The following is a 12106-nucleotide window of genomic DNA, read 5'->3' as shown; positions in this document are numbered from 1 at the left end:
GAACTGATATATGCGGAGAAACACCGTTTTCGAGGCACTTTAATTTTCGTCGGAAAAACGATATTTTCATGGGCTATAGGCTTGGCATTTTTTCGATTTTCGGGGGAAAACTATTCTTTGCCAAACTGTTTAGTTATCGCGTCGGACGGCATCTGCGCATGCTGGAGAACTGATATATGCGGATAAAAACCGATTTCGCGGCACTTTAATTTTCGTCGGAAAAACGATATTTTCATGGGCTATAGGCTTGGCATTTTTTCGATTTTCGGGGGAAAATTATTCTTTGCCAAACCGTTTAGTTATCGCGTCAGACGGCATCTGCGCATGCTGGAGAACTGATATATGCGGAGAAACACCGTTTTCGAGGCACTTTAATTTTCGTCGGAAAAACGATATTTTCATGGGCTTGGCATTTTTTCAATTTTCGGGGGAAAACTATTCTTTGCCAAAGCGTTTAGTTATCGCGTCGGACGGCATCTGCGCATGCTGGAGAACTGATATATGCGGAGAAACACCGTTTTCGAGGCACTTTAATTTTCGTCGGAAAAATGATATTTTCATGGGCTTGGCATTTTTTCGATTTTCGGGGGAAAACTATTCTTTGCCAAACTGTTTAGTTATCGCGTCGGACGGCATCTGCGCATGCTGGGGAACTGATATATGCGGAGAAACACCGTTTTCGAGGCACTTTAATTTTCCTCGGAAAAACGATATTTTCATGGGCTATATAGGCTTGGCATTTTTTCAATTTTCGGGGGAAAATTATTCTTTGCCAAACCGTTTAGTTATCGCGTCAGACGGCATCTGCGCATGCTGGAGAACTGATATATGCGGAGAAACACCGTTTTCGAGGCACTTTAATTTTCGTCGGAAAAACGATATTTTCATGGGCTTGGCATTTTTTCAATTTTCGGGGGAAAACTATTCTTTGCCAAACCGTTTAGTTATCGCGTCGGACGGCATCTGCGCATGCTGGGGAACTGATATATGCGGAGAAACACCGTTTTCGAGGCACTTTAATTTTCGTCGGAAAAACGATATTTTCATAGGCTATATAGGCTTGGCATTTTTTCAATTTTCGGGGGAAAACTATTCTTTGCCAAACCGTTTAGTTATCGCGTCAGACGGCATCTGCGCATGCTGGAGAACTGATATATGCGGAGAAACACCGTTTTCGAGGCACTTTAATTTTCGTCGGAAAAACGATATTTTCATGGGCTTGGCATTTTTTCGATTTTCGGGGGAAAACTATTCTTTGCCAAACTGTTTAGTTATCGCGTCGGACGGCATCTGCGCATGCTGGAGAACTGATATATGCGGAGAAACACCGTTTTCGAGGCACTTTAATTTTCGTCGGAAAAACGATATTTTCATGGGCTATAGGCTTGGCATTTTTTCGATTTTCGGGGGAAAATTATTCTTTGCCAAACCGTTTAGTTATCGCGTCGGACGGCATCTGCGCATGCTGGAGAACTGATATATGCGGAGAAACACCGTTTTCGAGGCACTTTAATTTTCGTCGGAAAAACGATATTTTCATGGGCTATAGGCTTGGCATTTTTTCGATTTTCGGGGGAAAACTATTCTTTGCCAAACCGTTTAGTTATCGCGTCAGACGGCATCTGCACATGCTGGGGAACTGATATATGCGGAGAAACACCGTTTTCGAGGCACTTTAATTTTCGTCGGAAAAACGATATTTTCATGGGCTATATAGGCTTGGCATTTTTTCGATTTTCGGGGGAAAATTATTCTTTGCCAAACCGTTTAGTTATCGCGTCAGACGGCATCTGCGCATGCTGGAGAACTGATATATGCGGAGAAACACCGTTTTCGAGGCACTTTAATTTTCGTCGGAAAAACGATATTTTCATGGGCTATATAGGCTTGGCATTTTTTCGATTTTCGGGGGAAAACTATTCTTTGCCAAACCGTTTAGTTATCGCGTCAGACGGCATCTGCGCATGCTGGAGAACTGATATATGCGGAGAAACACCGTTTTCGAGGCACTTTAATTTTCGTCGGAAAAACGATATTTTCATGGGCTTGGCATTTTTTCGATTTTCGGGGGAAAATTATTCTTTGCCAAACCGTTTAGTTATCGCGTCGGACGGCATCTGCGCATGCTGGAGAACTGATATATGCGGAGAAACACCGTTTTCGAGGCACTTTAATTTTCGTCGGAAGAACGATATTTTCATGGGCTATAGGCTTGGCATTTTTTCAATTTTCGGGGGAAAACTATTCTTTGCCAAACCGTTTAGTTATCGCGTCGGACGGCATCTGCACATGCTGGGGAACTGATATATGCGGAGAAACACCGTTTTCGAGGCACTTTAATTTTCGTCGGAAAAACGATATTTTCATGGGCTATAGGCTTGGCATTTTTTCGATTTTCGGGGGAAAACTATTCTTTGCCAAACCGTTTAGTTATCGCGTCAGACGGCATCTGCGCATGCTGGAGAACTGATATATGCGGAGAAACACCGTTTTCGAGGCACTTTAATTTTCGTCGGAAGAACGATATTTTCATGGGCTATAGGCTTGGCATTTTTTCAATTTTCGGGGGAAAATTATTCTTTGCCAAACCGTTTAGTTATCGCGTCGGACGGCATCTGTGCATGCTGGAGAACTGATATATGCGGAGAAACACCGTTTTCGAGGCACTTTAATTTTCGTCGGAAGAACGATATTTTCATGGGCTATAGGCTTGCCATTTTTTCAATTTTCGGGGGAAAATTATTCTTTGCCAAACCGTTTAGTTATCGCGTCAGACGGCATCTGCACATGCTGGGGAACTGATATATGCGGAGAAACACCGTTTTCGAGGCACTTTAATTTTCGTCGGAAAAACGATATTTTCATGGGCTATAGGCTTGGCATTTTTTCAATTTTCGGGGGAAAACTATTCTTTCCCAAACCGTTTAGTTATCGCGTCAGACGGCATCTGCGCATGCTGGAGAACTGATATATGCGGAGAAACACCGTTTTCGAGGCACTTTAATTTTCGTCGGAAAAACGATATTTTCATGGGCTATAGGCTTGGCATTTTTTCGATTTTCGGGGGAAAATTATTCTTTGCCAAACCGTTTAGTTATCGCGTCAGACGGCATCTGCGCATGCTGGAGAACTGATATATGCGGAGAAACACCGTTTTCGAGGCACTTTAATTTTCGTCGGAAAAACGATATTTTCATGGGCTTGGCATTTTTTCGATTTTCGGGGAAAACTATTCTTTGCCAAACCGTTTAGTTATCGCGTCAGACGGCATCTGCGCATGCTGGAGAACTGATATATGCGGAGAAACACCGTTTTCGAGGCACTTTAATTTTCGTCGGAAAAACGATATTTTCATGGGCTATATATAGGCTTGGCATTTTTTCGATTTTCGGGGGAAAATTATTCTTTGCCAAACCGTTTAGTTATCGCGTCAGACGGCATCTGCGCATGCTGGAGAACTGATATATGCGGAGAAACACCGTTTTCGAGGCACTTTAATTTTCGTAGGAAAGACGATATTTTCATGGGCTATTTAGGCTTGGCATTTTTTCGATTTTCGGGGGAAAACTATTCTTTGCCAAACCGTTTAGTTATCGCGTCAGACGGCATCTGCGCATGCTGGAGAACTGATATATGCGGAGAAACACCCTTTTCGAGGCACTTTAATTTTCGTCGGAAAAACGATATTTTCATGGGCTATAGGCTTGGCATTTTTTAGATTTTCGGGGGAAAACTATTCTTTGCCAAACCGTTTAGTTATCCCGTCGGACGGCATCTGCGCATGCTGGAGAACTGATATATGCGGAGAAACACCGTTTTCGAGGCACTTTAATTTTCGTCGGAAAAACGATATTTTCATGGGCTATAGGCTTGGCATTTTTTCGATTTTCGGGGGAAAACTATTCTTTGCCAAACTGTTTAGTTATCGCGTCGGACGGCATCTGCGCATGCTGGAGAACTGATATATGCGGAGAAACACCGTTTTCGAGGCACTTTAATTTTCGTCGGAAAAACGATATTTTCATGGGCTATAGGCTTGGCATTTTTTCGATTTTCGGGGGAAAACTATTCTTTGCCAAACCGTTTAGTTATCCCGTCGGACGGCATCTGCGCATGCTGGAGAACTGATATATGCGGAGAAACACCGTTTTCGAGGCACTTTAATTTTCGTCGGAAAAACGATATTTTCATGGGCTATAGGCTTGGCATTTTTTCGATTTTCGGGGGAAAACTATTCTTTGCCAAACCGTTTAGTTATCGCGTCGGACGGCATCTGCGCATGCTGGAGAACTGATATATGCGGAGAAACACCGTTTTCGAGGCACTTTAATTTTCGTCGGAAAAACGATATTTTCATGGGCTATAGGCTTGGCATTTTTTCAATTTTCGGGGGAAAACTATTCTTTGCCAAACCGTTTAGTTATCGCGTCGGACGGCATCTGCGCATGCTGGAGAACTGATATATGCGGAGAAACACCGTTTTCGAGGCACTTTAATTTTCGTCGGAAAAACGATATTTTCATGGGCTGCTTGGCATTTTTTCGATTTTCGGGGGAAAACTATTCTTTGCCAAACCGTTTAGTTATCCCGTCGGACGGCATCTGCGCATGCTGGAGAACTGATATATGCGGAGAAACACCGTTTTCGAGGCACTTTAATTTTCGTCGGAAAAACGATATTTTCATGGGCTATAGGCTTGGCATTTTTTCAATTTTCGGGGGAAAATTATTCTTTGCCAAACCGTTTAGTTATCGCGTCGGACGGCATCTGTGCATGCTGGAGAACTGATATATGCGGAGAAACACCGTTTTCGAGGCACTTTAATTTTCGTCGGAAGAACGATATTTTCATGGGCTATAGGCTTGCCATTTTTTCAATTTTCGGGGGAAAATTATTCTTTGCCAAACCGTTTAGTTATCGCGTCAGACGGCATCTGCACATGCTGGGGAACTGATATATGCGGAGAAACACCGTTTTCGAGGCACTTTAATTTTCGTCGGAAAAACGATATTTTCATGGGCTATAGGCTTGGCATTTTTTCAATTTTCGGGGGAAAACTATTCTTTCCCAAACCGTTTAGTTATCGCGTCAGACGGCATCTGCGCATGCTGGAGAACTGATATATGCGGAGAAACACCGTTTTCGAGGCACTTTAATTTTCGTCGGAAAAACGATATTTTCATGGGCTATAGGCTTGGCATTTTTTCGATTTTCGGGGGAAAATTATTCTTTGCCAAACCGTTTAGTTATCGCGTCAGACGGCATCTGCGCATGCTGGAGAACTGATATATGCGGAGAAACACCGTTTTCGAGGCACTTTAATTTTCGTCGGAAAAACGATATTTTCATGGGCTTGGCATTTTTTCGATTTTCGGGGGAAAACTATTCTTTGCCAAACCGTTTAGTTATCGCGTCAGACGGCATCTGCGCATGCTGGAGAACTGATATATGCGGAGAAACACCGTTTTCGAGGCACTTTAATTTTCGTCGGAAAAACGATATTTTCATGGGCTATATATAGGCTTGGCATTTTTTCGATTTTCGGGGGAAAATTATTCTTTGCCAAACCGTTTAGTTATCGCGTCAGACGGCATCTGCGCATGCTGGAGAACTGATATATGCGGAGAAACACCGTTTTCGAGGCACTTTAATTTTCGTAGGAAAGACGATATTTTCATGGGCTATTTAGGCTTGGCATTTTTTCGATTTTCGGGGGAAAACTATTCTTTGCCAAACCGTTTAGTTATCGCGTCAGACGGCATCTGCGCATGCTGGAGAACTGATATATGCGGAGAAACACCCTTTTCGAGGCACTTTAATTTTCGTCGGAAAAACGATATTTTCATGGGCTATAGGCTTGGCATTTTTTAGATTTTCGGGGGAAAACTATTCTTTGCCAAACCGTTTAGTTATCCCGTCGGACGGCATCTGCGCATGCTGGAGAACTGATATATGCGGAGAAACACCGTTTTCGAGGCACTTTAATTTTCGTCGGAAAAACGATATTTTCATGGGCTATAGGCTTGGCATTTTTTCGATTTTCGGGGGAAAACTATTCTTTGCCAAACTGTTTAGTTATCGCGTCGGACGGCATCTGCGCATGCTGGAGAACTGATATATGCGGAGAAACACCGTTTTCGAGGCACTTTAATTTTCGTCGGAAAAACGATATTTTCATGGGCTATAGGCTTGGCATTTTTTCGATTTTCGGGGGAAAACTATTCTTTGCCAAACCGTTTAGTTATCCCGTCGGACGGCATCTGCGCATGCTGGAGAACTGATATATGCGGAGAAACACCGTTTTCGAGGCACTTTAATTTTCGTCGGAAAAACGATATTTTCATGGGCTATAGGCTTGGCATTTTTTCGATTTTCGGGGGAAAACTATTCTTTGCCAAACCGTTTAGTTATCGCGTCGGACGGCATCTGCGCATGCTGGAGAACTGATATATGCGGAGAAACACCGTTTTCGAGGCACTTTAATTTTCGTCGGAAAAACGATATTTTCATGGGCTATAGGCTTGGCATTTTTTCAATTTTCGGGGGAAAACTATTCTTTGCCAAACCGTTTAGTTATCGCGTCGGACGGCATCTGCGCATGCTGGAGAACTGATATATGCGGAGAAACACCGTTTTCGAGGCACTTTAATTTTCGTCGGAAAAACGATATTTTCATGGGCTATAGGCTTGGCATTTTTTCGATTTTCGGGGGAAAACTATTCTTTGCCAAACCGTTTAGTTATCCCGTCGGACGGCATCTGCGCATGCTGGAGAACTGATATATGCGGAGAAACACCGTTTTCGAGGCACTTTAATTTTCGTCGGAAAAACGATATTTTCATGGGCTATAGGCTTGGCATTTTTTCGATTTTCGGGGGAAAACTATTCTTTGCCAAACCGTTTAGTTATCGCGTCGGACGGCATCTGCGCATGCTGGAGAACTGATATATGCGGAGAAACACCGTTTTCGAGGCACTTTAATTTTCGTCGGAAGAACGATATTTTCATGGGCTATAGGCTTGGCATTTTTTCGATTTTCGGGGGAAAACTATTCTTTGCCAAACCGTTGAGTTATCGCGTAAGACGGCATCTGCGCATGCTGGCGAACTGATATATGCAGAGAAATATCGCTTTCGTGGCACTTTATTTTCGTCGGAAAAACGATATTTTCATGGGCTATAGGCTTGGCATTTTTTCAATTTTCGGGAAAAATTATTCTTTGCCAAACCGTTTAGTTATGGCGTCAGACGGCATCTGCGCATGCTGGAGAACTGATATATGCGGAGAAACACCGTTTTCGAGGCACTTTAATTTTCGTCGGAAGAACGATATTTTCATGGGCTATAGGCTTGGCATTTTTTCGATTTTCGGGGGAAAACTATTCTTTGCCGAACCGTTTAGTTATCGCGTCGGACGGCATCTGCGCATGCTGGAGAACTGATATATGCGGAGAAACACCGTTTTCGAGGCACTTTAATTTTCGTCGGAAAAACGATATTTTCATGGGCTATAGGCTTGGCATTTTTTAGATTTTCGGGGGAAAACTATTCTTTGCCAAACCGTTTAGTTATCCCGTCGGACGGCATCTGCGCATGCTGGAGAACTGATATATGCGGAGAAACACCGTTTTCGAGGCACTTTAATTTTCGTCGGAAAAACGATATTTTCATGGGCTATAGGCTTGGCATTTTTTCGATTTTCGGGGGAAAACTATTCTTTGCCAAACTGTTTAGTTATCGCGTCGGACGGCATCTGCGCATGCTGGAGAACTGATATATGCGGAGAAACACCGTTTTCGAGGCACTTTAATTTTCGTCGGAAAAACGATATTTTCATGGGCTATAGGCTTGGCATTTTTTCGATTTTCGGGGGAAAACTATTCTTTGCCAAACCGTTTAGTTATCCCGTCGGACGGCATCTGCGCATGCTGGAGAACTGATATATGCGGAGAAACACCGTTTTCGAGGCACTTTAATTTTCGTCGGAAAAACGATATTTTCATGGGCTATAGGCTTGGCATTTTTTCGATTTTCGGGGGAAAACTATTCTTTGCCAAACCGTTTAGTTATCGCGTCGGACGGCATCTGCGCATGCTGGAGAACTGATATATGCGGAGAAACACCGTTTTCGAGGCACTTTAATTTTCGTCGGAAAAACGATATTTTCATGGGCTATAGGCTTGGCATTTTTTCAATTTTCGGGGGAAAACTATTCTTTGCCAAACCGTTTAGTTATCGCGTCGGACGGCATCTGCGCATGCTGGAGAACTGATATATGCGGAGAAACACCGTTTTCGAGGCACTTTAATTTTCGTCGGAAAAACGATATTTTCATGGGCTATAGGCTTGGCATTTTTTCGATTTTCGGGGGAAAACTATTCTTTGCCAAACCGTTTAGTTATCCCGTCGGACGGCATCTGCGCATGCTGGAGAACTGATATATGCGGAGAAACACCGTTTTCGAGGCACTTTAATTTTCGTCGGAAAAACGATATTTTCATGGGCTATAGGCTTGGCATTTTTTCGATTTTCGGGGGAAAACTATTCTTTGCCAAACCGTTTAGTTATCGCGTCGGACGGCATCTGCGCATGCTGGAGAACTGATATATGCGGAGAAACACCGTTTTCGAGGCACTTTAATTTTCGTGGGAAAAACGATATTTTCATGGGCTATAGGCTTGGCATTTTTTCAATTTTCGGGGGAAAACTATTCTTTGCCAAACCGTTTAGTTATCGCGTCGGACGGCATCTGCGCATGCTGGAGAACTGATATATGCGGAGAAACACCGTTTTCGAGGCACTTTAATTTTCGTCGGAAAAACGATATTTTCATGGGCTATAGGCTTGGCATTTTTTCGATTTTCGGGGGAAAACTATTCTTTGCCAAACCGTTTAGTTATCGCGTCGGACGGCATCTGCGCATGCTGGAGAACTGATATATGCGGAGAAACACCGTTTTCGAGGCACTTTAATTTTCGTCGGAAAAACGATATTTTCATGGGCTATAGGCTTGGCATTTTTTCAATTTTCGGGGGAAAACTATTCTTTGCCAAACCGTTTAGTTATCGCTTCGGACGGCATCTGCGCATGCTGGAGAACTGATATATGCGGAGAAACACCGTTTTCGAGGCACTTTAATTTTCGTGGGAAAAACGATATTTTCATGGGCTATAGGCTTGGCATTTTTTCGATTTTCGGGGGAAAACTATTCTTTGCCAAACCGTTTAGTTATCGCGTCGGACGGCATCTGCGCATGCTGGAGAACTGATATATGCGGAGAAACACCGTTTTCGAGGCACTTTAATTTTCGTGGGAAAAACGATATTTTCATGGGCTATAGGCTTGGCATTTTTTCAATTTTCGGGGGAAAACTATTCTTTGCCAAACCGTTTAGTTATCGCGTCGGACGGCATCTGCGCATGCTGGAGAACTGATATATGCGGAGAAACACCGTTTTCGAGGCACTTTAATTTTCGTCGGAAAAACGATATTTTCATGGGCTATAGGCTTGGCATTTTTTCGATTTTCGGGGGAAAACTATTCTTTGCCAAACCGTTTAGTTATCGCGTCGGACGGCATCTGCGCATACTGGAGAACTGATATATGCGGAGAAACACCGTTTTCGAGGCACTTTAATTTTCGTCGGAAAAACGATATTTTCATGGGCTATAGGCTTGGCATTTTTTCAATTTTCGGGGGAAAACTATTCTTTGCCAAACCGTTTAGTTATCGCTTCGGACGGCATCTGCGCATGCTGGAGAACTGATATATGCGGAGAAACACCGTTTTCGAGGCACTTTAATTTTCGTGGGAAAAACGATATTTTCATGGGCTATAGGATTGGCATTTTTTCGATTTTCGGGGGAAAACTATTCTTTGCCAAACCGTTTAGTTATCGCGTCGGACGGCATCTGCGCATGCTGGAGAACTGATATATGCGGAGAAACACCGTTTTCGAGGCACTTTAATTTTCGTCGGAAAAACGATATTTTCATGGGCTATAGGCTTGGCATTTTTTCAATTTTCGGGGGAAAACTATTCTTTGCCAAACTGTTTAGTTATCGCGTCGGACGGCATCTGCGCATGCTGGAGAACTGATATATGCGGAGAAACACCGTTTTCGAGGCACTTTAATTTTCGTCGGAAAAACGATATTTTCATGGGCTATAGGCTTGGCATTTTTTCGATTTTCGGGGGAAAACTATTCTTTGCCAAACCGTTTAGTTATCGCGTCGGACGGCATCTGCGCATGCTGGAGAACTGATATATGCGGAGAAACACCGTTTTCGAGGCACTTTAATTTTCGTCGGAAAAACGATATTTTCATGGGCTATAGGCTTGGCATTTTTTCAATTTTCGGGGGAAAACTATTCTTTGCCAAACCGTTTAGTTATCGCTTCGGACGGCATCTGCGCATGCTGGAGAACTGATATATGCGGAGAAACACCGTTTTCGAGGCACTTTAATTTTCGTGGGAAAAACGATATTTTCATGGGCTATAGGATTGGCATTTTTTCGATTTTCGGGGGAAAACTATTCTTTGCCAAACCGTTTAGTTATCGCTTCGGACGGCATCTGCGCATGCTGGAGAACTGATATATGCGGAGAAACACCGTTTTCGAGGCACTTTAATTTTCGTCGGAAAAACGATATTTTCATGGGCTATAGGCTTGGCATTTTTTCGATTTTCGGGGGAAAACTATTCTTTGCCAAACCGTTTAGTTATCGCGTCGGACGGCATCTGCGCATGCTGGAGAACTGATATATGCGGAGAAACACCGTTTTCGAGGCACTTTAATTTTCGTCGGAAAAACGATATTTTCATGGGCTATAGGCTTGGCATTTTTTCGATTTTCGGGGGAAAACTATTCTTTGCCAAACCGTTTAGTTATCGCGTCGGACGGCATCTGCGCATGCTGGAGAACTGATATATGCGGAGAAACACCGTTTTCGAGGCACTTTAATTTTCGTCGGAAAAACGATATTTTCATGGGCTATAGGCTTGGCATTTTTTCGATTTTCGGGGGAAAACTATTCTTTGCCAAACCGTTTAGTTATCGCGTCGGACGGCATCTGCGCATGCTGGAGAACTGATATATGCGGAGAAACACCGTTTTCGAGGCACTTTAATTTTCGTCGGAAAAACGATATTTTCATGGGCTATAGGCTTGGCATTTTTTCAATTTTCGGGGGAAAACTATTCTTTGCCAAACCGTTTAGTTATCGCGTCGGACGGCATCTGCGCATGCTGGAGAACTGATATATGCGGAGAAACACCGTTTTCGAGGCACTTTAATTTTCGTCGGAAAAACGATATTTTCATGGGCTATATATAGGCTTGGCATTTTTTCGATTTTCGGGGGAAAACTATTCTTTGCCAAACCGTTTAGTTATCCTGTCGGACGGCATCTGCGCATGCTGGAGAACTGATATATGCGGAGAAACACCGTTTTCGAGGCACTTTAATTTTCGTGGGAAAAACGATATTTTCATGGGCTATAGGCTTGGCATTTTTTCAATTTTCGGGGGAAAACTATTCTTTGCCAAACCGTTTAGTTATCGCGTCGGACGGCATCTGCGCATGCTGGAGAACTGATATATGCGGAGAAACACCGTTTTCGAGGCACTTTAATTTTCGTCGGAAAAACGATATTTTCATGGGCTATAGGCTTGGCATTTTTTCGATTTTCGGGGGAAAACTATTCTTTGCCAAACCGTTTAGTTATCGCGTCGGACGGCATCTGCGCATGCTGGAGAACTGATATATGCGGAGAAACACCGTTTTCGAGGCACTTTAATTTTCGTCGGAAAAACGATATTTTCATGGGCTATAGGCTTGGCATTTTTTCAATTTTCGGGGGAAAACTATTCTTTGCCAAACCGTTTAGTTATCGCTTCGGACGGCATCTGCGCATGCTGGAGAACTGATATATGCGGAGAAACACCGTTTTCGAGGCACTTTAATTTTCGTGGGAAAAACGATATTTTCATGGGCTATAGGCTTGGCATTTTTTCGATTTTCGGGGGAAAACTATTCTTTGCCAAACCGTTTAGTTATCGCGTCGGACGGCATCTGCGCATGCTGGAGAACTGATATATGCGGAGAA

This window comes from Dermacentor variabilis, chromosome 9 (assembly GCF_050947875.1).
Source record: "Dermacentor variabilis isolate Ectoservices chromosome 9, ASM5094787v1, whole genome shotgun sequence".
NCBI lineage: Eukaryota > Metazoa > Arthropoda > Arachnida > Ixodida > Ixodidae > Dermacentor > Dermacentor variabilis.
This window is presented reverse-complemented; position numbering follows the sequence as displayed.